At 40.4% G+C, this 9681-nt stretch overlaps 1 protein-coding gene across 1 annotated transcript in view; it reads left to right on the top strand.

Annotated features, from left to right (window-relative positions):
• Positions 1 to 432: 432 nt before the first annotated feature.
• Positions 433 to 9681, top strand: part of Mid1 (midline 1) — a 164950-nt gene continuing 155701 nt past the window's right edge. The window contains exon 1 of the mRNA XM_005358703.2: positions 433 to 736. The gene's annotated coding sequence lies outside the window, so the exon portion shown is untranslated. The remainder of the gene's footprint in view (positions 737 to 9681) is intronic.

Here is a 9681-nt window from a genome sequence, read left to right as displayed (position 1 = left end):
TTGATTGCTTATTTCAGCGAAAGTGATCCTCACAACAGTGTGACTTACCCGTTACTGCTTTTGCAAAATTGGGTATCTGGAGCATGATACATTTAAAAAAAAATGTCCCTGGGGCCTGAGGGTTGAGGTTTTCTCTCTGAAATAATTCTGCACCTTTCAAATGCTTTACTACTTTTAAGGGACTCTTAAAGTGCGAGGATTTAGGGCCCGGAGCTATTTAAGCTTTGAGCAGAGGCAGTTTTGTTGAACAAGAATAGAACTCATCCTTTACTTTGGGAGCTCTGACACTCCATCCAGCTGCTTCCAGTCATTTGACTCCTGAAAGCTGCCCTAATCCTGGTAGAGGCAGCTTCTTCTGCTCCCAGGTCCACCCCCTACTCCTGATTGGCGAGACACTCCACGACCGGAGCCCGCCGCCTACGACGTCCCTGTGAACTGATTTGAAATAAGAGCCAGGCGGTCCTTACTAGCCTGCGCCCGACTTTTCATAGGCTGGAAAAGGGAAGGTTGAGAAACTTGACATTGTCTTGGGTAGAGTGCGTGTAGAAGCAGATCAAAGAATAAAAAGGGAGGGGGACGAAAAACGTGCTCTTAGCTGCCTGTGGGTTCCACCGAGTTGCTTTTGTCTTGTGGGCTTTTCTGCCGGCTTTGGTGTCTGTGCTAGGAAGCCTGCGAGTGCGCTTCCACGCAGCTCGCTCCCTGCCGGATGGGTCATGGAATTCCAAACATGAGGCAGGTAAGCTTGAGGGTTGTGGTTGTAGCTGCGCTGGCGCCAGCCAAGGGGGGAGGTATTTAGCTTGGGACCCCTGCGACCTGTTACTCCCGATTGCATGTGGAGTGATCAAATGCATGATTTCCAGCAGATCCATTAGGTGGAAAAGAGGAGCTACGTTTTCTTCTTAAGGCTACCTTTTGCAAGCACATCACCTGCCGTCTCCCCACTGCCTCGTCCTTACTACCCATGCCAGGTTTTGCCTCTAAGAGTGGTTGCTGATGTCAGGCGGTCTTTGTACAAGGTTCAAAGCGGTTTGGAGAATATGCAAATCAATTCCAGTTTGCTGGCCTCTGGAATGTATTGTGCTGGATTCATCTCAAGCTTTTCTCCTCTCCCCTATTATGCTTTAGGTTAGAATAAAGACAACTGCCTAGCCTGACAAAGAATTACACGAAAACCCTTATCTTATTTTGCTTTCACATTCTGAGCACATTAGCGTGGTGTGTGTGTGTGTGTGTGTGTGTGTGTGTGTGTGTGTGTGTGTGTGTGTGAAGCTGAGAAGGCGAAACCAGTCCGGATGGAACTAGCAGCACTTCCAGCGGGGGGTGGGGTGGGGGCGGAGAGGTGCCGGGCGGTGTGTACAGACTTTTCAAAAGACGTTCTAACAGTTTGGGAGTTGTTTTGTCCTGGGCGAGAGATCACAGTCTTGGAAGTAATGAACGGAGAGTTTGGGGATTGCTTAAGCCTTTCTCTGTAAAGAATTTTAAGTCAGCAGCTTCTTCCATCGCTCTAGGGCATGGGGATAAAATTCCTTATCAACCTAGGTAGAGGTTTATGAGCTTTATAGCTTTGCCACTGAGAAAGAAAAGGAAAGATTGGATTAGAAAGCCTAGAAGAGGGTGTAATTTACAACTCTATCACGGTTGTAGTAAAAAAATCTTACGTAAATGTTTCAATACAGAGATCTATCTTTGCTCATAGGAAAAGATAAGACTAGAAAAGTCTTTCATTGACTGGGAAAGGCAGAAGATACAAGGGAGGAATGCTACTTCTGCCAGAGCTGAGTAACTCCGTGTGGGAAAGTGAGCATCTGTTTTGCCACCGGAAAAACTCTTCCTTTTTTCTTCCAGTTGAGTTGGATATGCTCCACCCCAGAGTGCTCGCTTTAGGGGAAAGTGAGCCTTCCCAGAAGTGGCTGGCCCAGGGGCTTTACAACTTTCTGTCTTTCTGCTTTAGTTTCCTGAGGTAAAGCAGAGTCCTCCACCAGAGTGGTCTGGAGGAAAGACCTGTTCAACTTTCTTGTTCCCTAACTTGCTCTTATGGGAGCAGAGCTGGCAAATTCCAGCTGGTGCAGAAAAGCACATGAAAGACTGTGTGCTTTCAGCAAATTGCCTCTGCCTAACAGGCGACCTGTGCAGAGGCTAACTTCTAAATTTTGCAGTCTCATAGACCAACCTCATTCTTTAAATTTCTAGCACCCATATAGGATGTACAAAGGGACCAAGAGAGTTTACTGCAAAGGAGTAAGAGGGAGACTAGGCACACAATAATATTTTTGACAAAGGTCCTAAGCCGAAACAAAGAAGTTATTTGATGCTGTGTAGAGCCACCTGTCTTGTCCTCGGTGGTGTGTGAACTCAATTTTTAGAATCTTTGTGCCCACACAGTTCCTCTGGAATGGTGACACTCCCTCTGTCTGATGCCTAAGGCAGGCTGTCCAGAGCTCGGGGTGATTTTTTTCCCATGTGTAACTGTGGCATTTGTGTGAAGTTGGAAAACAGCCCAGTATTGAAGTTTTAAATGTACAAGTAGGTATATAGTAACTCCTTAGTTATTTAATGAATGGGCAGCTTTTCATCCCACATCTCTGGATATGCATATAGTATTTTTCTTTTGCCTGTTGGGTACTTGAAAAGAGGGTGGGACCGGAGGAACAGAAGCCAGAGGGGTAGAGGATTATTGTTCCTACAAGAAACCAGGCATGGAATGGTAGCGTTACTGCACGGGTGAATCCCAGCTTTGTTCTTGTTTTTCTTGGGTGGAGCCTTACTGCTTCTTTCAGGCAGAGGACTCACGTCTACCAACCAATTTGTCATCTTAGCCCAGCAGCTCCTAGCTGTATTTGCAGGGTTAACTATCAAACCAATCCATGTGTCATCAGCTCAGCAATGAAACGCAACCTTTTTGCTGGTAAGTGATCTGTCCCTAGGGCTGCACAAATGCCGAAGAGTAGTGTGGCAGCCCAGAAGAGATCCCTAGCACTAACTAGTCAGAAATTCTGGATAGCCAGAAATTGCCAACAGAATTCGAAGGCTGCCTGTTTGACTGTAAGGCTGTAAGGAGGGTTTGGGCTTTTGCCAGGTTGTCAGCAGAAGAGCCATGTAGGATAGAATTCTTTTAGGGTAAGGCCATATTAAAGGAGTCCAAAAACAAAAAAAAAAAAAAACCACCCATAAACCTGACTTGTGTTTGTCAGGAAGTAATTTTAAACTGTATGCCAACCTCTCTTTGCACGTTGATCATAAATGGAAAACTTTTCGAAACCCTCTTTGAAAAGGAATTTGCTAGGTTCATTCCCAGGCAAAAGGAAAGACACGGCCACCTGTTATAGAAGCCCAGCCAAAAACAACAGGTTTGCTTATGGCATTCCCACAACTGCAAATATCCTCTCCAAATAGCAAGTCATATTCATTGTCCCACCACAGACTAAGAACAAATATTTCATTCTCAAGCTGGAAAAAAAATATAGATTCTCCAGACAAAATTCCCCAAGAGACATATTTTGTGTTTCTAGCATCCTAATAACTTTAGAAAACTACTGTAAGAAACTGAAATGAGTTTACTCTTTAGTCTCTAGATCTCCCAGCTGCTAAATTTTTGTGAAGTTAGGATGCCGCTGATCCAAGGAAGCTGTGACTCAGTTTGATCGGCCGATTTTGCATTCTTTAGATTGGAATTAAAATGCCCAAGGACATCTGGCCCAATAATGGGAGTCTTGGTGGTAATCTTCCTCAGCGGATTAGAAAGTCCTTTCCAAACACGATCTGTTTATTCTCAAATACATCCCCAGGAGAGAATGAAGGGCAACTTGATCCCCATGGAACAAATGGTGAAGTGAAGGCAAAGAAAGGTTAAGTAGAAAGAGGGACAGCAAGTTAGAGGCAAGTCTGGAATTCACCCACCCAGAAAAACTACCTGTGGAGGCATTCTAGGGATGAAAACAGAACCTCTCCTTCAATTTCCTTTCTCTTCGTGTTCTGTTACCAGCACACTGTCCCAAGTATGCAGTATTGTTTCCTCCCTTTGAAAGTGAAGCCTTGAAAAGTATAGAAGACATTTCTGTTCTCGTTTGTCGCAACATGGAGGTCAGCCAGTTTTTATGACATCTAATAGGAAGATGCTATAAGTGGAATTTTAAATATGTGTCTGAGGAATGTTCCGTTTTAACAGATGTTTTAAGTTTTTGCATATGCTTTAGAGAGTTTGACATCTTCAACAGATGTTAAAATTTTAATGTTTTTCTACTATGTCTCTTTCGGGAAACATTATCATTGTAGTACTTGCTGTCAACTTAAAAATATTTGTTGGTCATGTCAAAGTAATTTTTTGAGTTGGTTGAGTTTTGTTTTTCCTTCATGTTCACTCTGACTCATGTTCTGTGTTTGTCTGGCTGTGGACCGCATAGGCTTCAAACAAATCTGTTAATTGGTAGTTGCATGTTATCCACAGACATTCCTGCAAGTTTTAAGGATAACTGTGCATGTGGATGTCTCCTGGCTTTGATCCCTTGTGTGGTGACTAGACATCTAAGGTAGCTATGGAAACCTGGGCCTTGCATTGCTGAGGGGGTTGGGGGTGGATATCTCATCAGAGAGTAATTTATTTGATTAAGGAAAGATGGGACTAAATCAGGACATTTTTAATCCACATGATTTGAGTATCCTAGTTCATCCGAATCAGTTGGCGTTCTTTTGATAAGAAAAAAAATAATGACTGACCACATCAGAATATTTTGTAAATGCAATTTAAATTCTTCTTAATCAACTGCTTGCTTTGTTCCAAGAGCAACTTGTAAAATGAAAGAGATGTCCAACATATGTCAATATCGTCAGCGTCCCTGTTGTACTTTGTATGAGTATTATCATTTTCAGAACTCAAAAAGACCAGAATCTGGCTGGAGGTATGTATTTCACGTATCTACCTGCAGGGGTCAGACTTGGAGTTCCCATGATTAACGCCCTGGCCTTGGACACCACTGTAGACCTCCTCAAGCAGAAACAGAAAGATTACTCTGCCAACAGAGTAATTAGTTCGCAATTCTTTAACCTTGTGACCAAATCTGCTGTGAAAACCAGTTCATTCAAGGAAGAGAACATCAAATACACTGCAATTAAAACAAGGGTAATACAGCCAGGTCAAATTGGAACCTAATCTCAGTGTAGATATGGGGAAATCTATGAGGAAGATTTTTGACTCATTCTCAGCTCCATCTGACACCAAACTCATCTTACAGGATTTATTTTAGATTGTATACGGAGTCTTGATAACTAGCATGCTGTAGACATTTTTTTTTAACCTAGAGGGCTCAACATTAGATGTTTATCTAAATTTAAAAAATTTGTTTTTCCCTTAGAAGAAGAGATTCTTTGATACAACCTTAAGATCCTTAATGTCCTCCAGAAGGTGATGTTAGGGAGCTCAAAATTGTGGCACCCAGACACACAAATACCTAAAGGGAACTTTACTGAAGCCAAAAGAATCAAAACTAAAAGTTTTGAAAACATTTCTTCTTCATGCTTTAAAAGACAGGTCCTGAGTTAACAAGACAAAAGCTGAAAGTGGTCATAATTGTAACTTCAGAGTGACTGTTAAAGGTTCCATACTCAGCCAACTGTGGATGATAAATAAAATATCAAGTCTCTTCACTTCTTATCATACAGCACATACTGAGCACTCACAGAATTAATCTGAGTTCTGATTCACTGAGTGAATAAAGTTTATTCAGAAAAGCCACACAGTGAGTGACTCTTGTATTTCAGATGGCTTTTCAGTTCTAAACGTGATTTGATATGGTCCTTGTCCTCAAAGAACTACTAGTCTGGTGTACAGCTTTTATACCAACAGTGTAATATAGATTGTTACATGACAAAATGGCTGCTTACTTGTTCTTAACTACATATATATGTAAGGGTCAAAATCCATTTCAAAACTGATGGTAGCCTAAACTTTACTGAACTTAAGGGAACCATGAAATGATCTGTATTTGTCACATTTAATTAATTTTCACCTCCATGTTCACTCGTACAAATTTATGATTTCTTAGTTAAAGATAATTTATCAGAGAAAAATAGGTCTCAACTCTATAAATGTTTTATGTTTCATTTTTGTATTATGTATTAAGATATATTTTTATTCAAAATTAATTTTTAGCTTATCAGTGTATTTTTACTTTTTATTGAGTTTTTAGTGAGCATGTAACATACTGTGTTTCACTGACATTTCATGTGTGTTGTATTTTTTGATCTTTAAATATAAAAATTGTACATATTAATAAGATCCTTGTGATGTTTCAATACATCTATATATTGTATAATCAAGTTAAAGGTATCTGTCTCTTTAAAATGTCAATTCGTTATGGCAAAAGCATTTAATAATCTTTTCTTTTATACCTTTGAGATGCATTTATATAAGTACTATACACACTCATCCAAACTTCTTTCTCCTGTCCAAGTGTTTCCTGAGAGTGTTTTTGTTTGAAGCTGCAACATTTTCAAGTGAGAAATTGGCATTTCAAAACACTCTTTTGAAAAGTTTGCAAGCATGAGCAAGTGGACTTGACTGCAAGACTCCACATAAAAATGCTGGGAGTAGCTGTGCACTCTACTCTCCCAACACTGAGCAGGAAGACATAGGAGGGTCCCTATGGCTCACTGGCAAGCCAGCCTAGTTAAATTATTGAACTCCAAGCTAATAAAAAATTGTCTGAAAGGAGGAAGATGACAGTAAAAATTCCCACATGTATGGAAAGCGTCTCAAAAGGTCCCTCCCCTTATCCGAGGAACTATTTGTGTATTGATGATTAGTGAGTCAGGGGGAGTTTTCTTTGGAGTGTGGCCATTGGTAGTTGCTCATGCTTCAGTGGATGGCCCCACATCCAGGTGCACACGGGCCGCACTGAAAGAATACATTGGGCTTACTTTTTTTTTTAATAAAGGAAATGAAGTTAGGAGGGAGACTGTTGGGTGGGGACTAGAGAAGTTGAAGGGAAAATAAGAGTGTGAATATGATCGGAATGCATTGTATATATGTGTATAGTTCTCTGGGATAAAGAAAAACATTATTTTAAAATGCAGCTGAATGATATTCCTGAGGATGACACCTGTACACACCCACGTGCTCGTCCCATGCGCATGACTCCCTCCATACACACACCACTCACTGTGTTGAAAATGATTCACTTTGATTCATTCGTGACAAAGTTCTGAGTTTTATGAACGTGAATCTATATTATAAAAGATGGAAACACAGAAGAGTTAATATACTTGTTGATCTGTTTTAGTAATAATTGAAAGAGAAAAACTTCACACTATTTTTTTCTCCTTTCTCTCACTTCTAATGTATTCTGGTCCGTCCAAGGTACCTATCTCCCCATCTAGCCTAATTGACACGTAGTGAATCCGTAATTACCCATCTCTTATCTTGCCCTGTCCAAACAAAGCATTTTTTTTGTCTCTTTAGGACAGTGGTCTTTAGGGCATGTTGGGAGAGAATCCATGCAGATAAGCTAAAGCTGTTTTAGCCTTTTAATCCTTAGAATGCATCTTTAATTGGGGTTGTTCAAGCAGTGAGAAATTCCAAACAGTGGAGCCCAGAGCTAAAATACACAGGACTGCCCTTTCAGGAGACAATATTTAGGGACCAGGTCATATATTGTGAGATAAAATTTGCTGGAATGTCTGCCTTATACTTCAGAGCTCTTCCCTTGTTTTTTCTCAGCATCCTGCCTGAACTTCTCGACTCACTAGAGCCTTTATGCCCGAGAGCCAGAGAGCCACAGGGGAGTGAGTAGGAAGGGATGATGCTATGTGTGGTTTCAGTTGCTTGTGAGAACTTTCTTTGTATGCTGAGAAGTATCTATTTGGATTAGAATAAACAGGAGGAAATGACTGTGGCACTATCTTACACACATTCATATTTGAGATAGCCTAAATATTTTCGTTAATCCTAGCTCTGCCTATCTTGGGACTCAGTTATTTGAGAGCAAGAGTCACATCTCAAGTATCTTTGAATTCTCAGATCCAAACACAGGTACTGGAACACAGAATTATCATGTTTTATGGGAAGATGTGAGGTTTTTTTAATAGGAAAGAGAATGGAAAATTCTAAGGTGAATGTGGCTCTGGAAAAGAAAGGATGTTTCACCTGTCAATGGTGTAGTAAAAACTAATTGATAGGTATCAAAACATCAAAATATGTGTAGCTGTTTAGCCATTCAGTTGTGTTCTGCTAAAGACCCAGCCGAGAATATGCCAAGCAGCTTACCTTATCCTCTGCTTGATGGGGCAAAAAAGTAACTCGGATGTGGAAATGACCTCCAACTGATCAAAGCCTAAATGCCTAGATAGTATCTGCTAAGCTTGTTCACAGTGAAGCTAGCTTGATGTTTTAGGTAATAGCCAAATGTGTAGTTGGTTTATTTGCCAGGTGAATGGTATGCCATGCTCATTCAGCAACAGAGGGAGTATATCCACAGTTCGTTCTTTCTCTTTTTCTCTTTCTTTCTTCCTTCTTTTCTTCCTTTCTTTCTTTCATTCGTTCTTTTCTTTTCTTTTCATTTTTTTTTTTATTTGAGACAGCGTTCCTTTACAGGTTCCTTGACTGTCCTAAAATGCTGACCTTGGCTGACCAGGCTGACCTTGAACTCACAGAGATCCACCTGCCTCTGGCTGAGATTAAAGTGCTGAGATTAAAGGTGTGCACCCCGACCTTGACTCAAAAGGAGTATTTCTAAAGGCTAAAGTATTCCACCGCGTGCCGGTGGTGCTTGCATTCAATAGAGTGACATTCAAGACAACACATTTTTACTACTTCTCAGTGTGTTATGTTATCTGAAAGTTCTTGTTAAAATTATGGAATTGAAATTTCAGACCCATTTGATGATTTATAGAGACAACAGCACTGATACATTTTTTTGGAATACAGTTGGTAGACTGTTTCCTGTCACATGTCAAATTTTAGAGTGTTACTGCAGGTACTTTGCAGGTAATCTTTTTTGAGCAGGAAGAAAAAAAAACTGTGGACAACTGAGATTTTCTGTGTATATTTTCTGTCTTAATATTAACTAGATGAATCACCAGATAAAATGAGGGAGATGGAAATCACCACCAAACAATAATAGAAATTTGTATATTTATACAAGGTCCAGTAGATAGGAAATACATTAGGGATTCAGACAAACCATGCTAACTTGATTAGGTGTAGTGGTACATATTTATAGTTTTGGCAATCAGGGGGCTGAGATATGAAGATCAAGAACCTGAAGGCAATGTGGGCTTCATAGGGAGACTCTACAAAAAAGTTAAGAAAAAATGAATTGCTAGTCAAAAGTTTGGTTCTTGTAGGTTGAAAAGTAATATGCCTTTTTTGTTTGTTTGTTTTTTAGACATTTCATTACATATCTGTGCCTTGCCTGAAGGTCACTATTCTTCTATGGAGCTCACTATTCTACTACCTCAGCCAGTAAATGTCAGGGTTATAGGTGTGTACCATCACACAGGGTTTATAGTTGAGAGGTTAGCATAGGGCCCAGAACAGCTCGTATCTGTAAGGGCAACCATTAGAATGTGGAGACAGTGAGTTCAAGATGAAAGTAGTTGATAGAGTTAACACATCTTATCTCACCACCAGTACCACCAGCACCAGTACAGGCGATGCAGTTTAGCTCAAGAAACTCCTTTTTTTTTTTT

This window comes from Microtus ochrogaster, chromosome X (genome assembly GCF_000317375.1).
Source record: "Microtus ochrogaster isolate Prairie Vole_2 chromosome X, MicOch1.0, whole genome shotgun sequence".
Classification (NCBI taxonomy): domain Eukaryota; kingdom Metazoa; phylum Chordata; class Mammalia; order Rodentia; family Cricetidae; genus Microtus; species Microtus ochrogaster.
The sequence above is the reverse complement of the archived record's forward strand: the minus strand, read 5'-3'. Positions and strand labels throughout refer to the sequence as shown.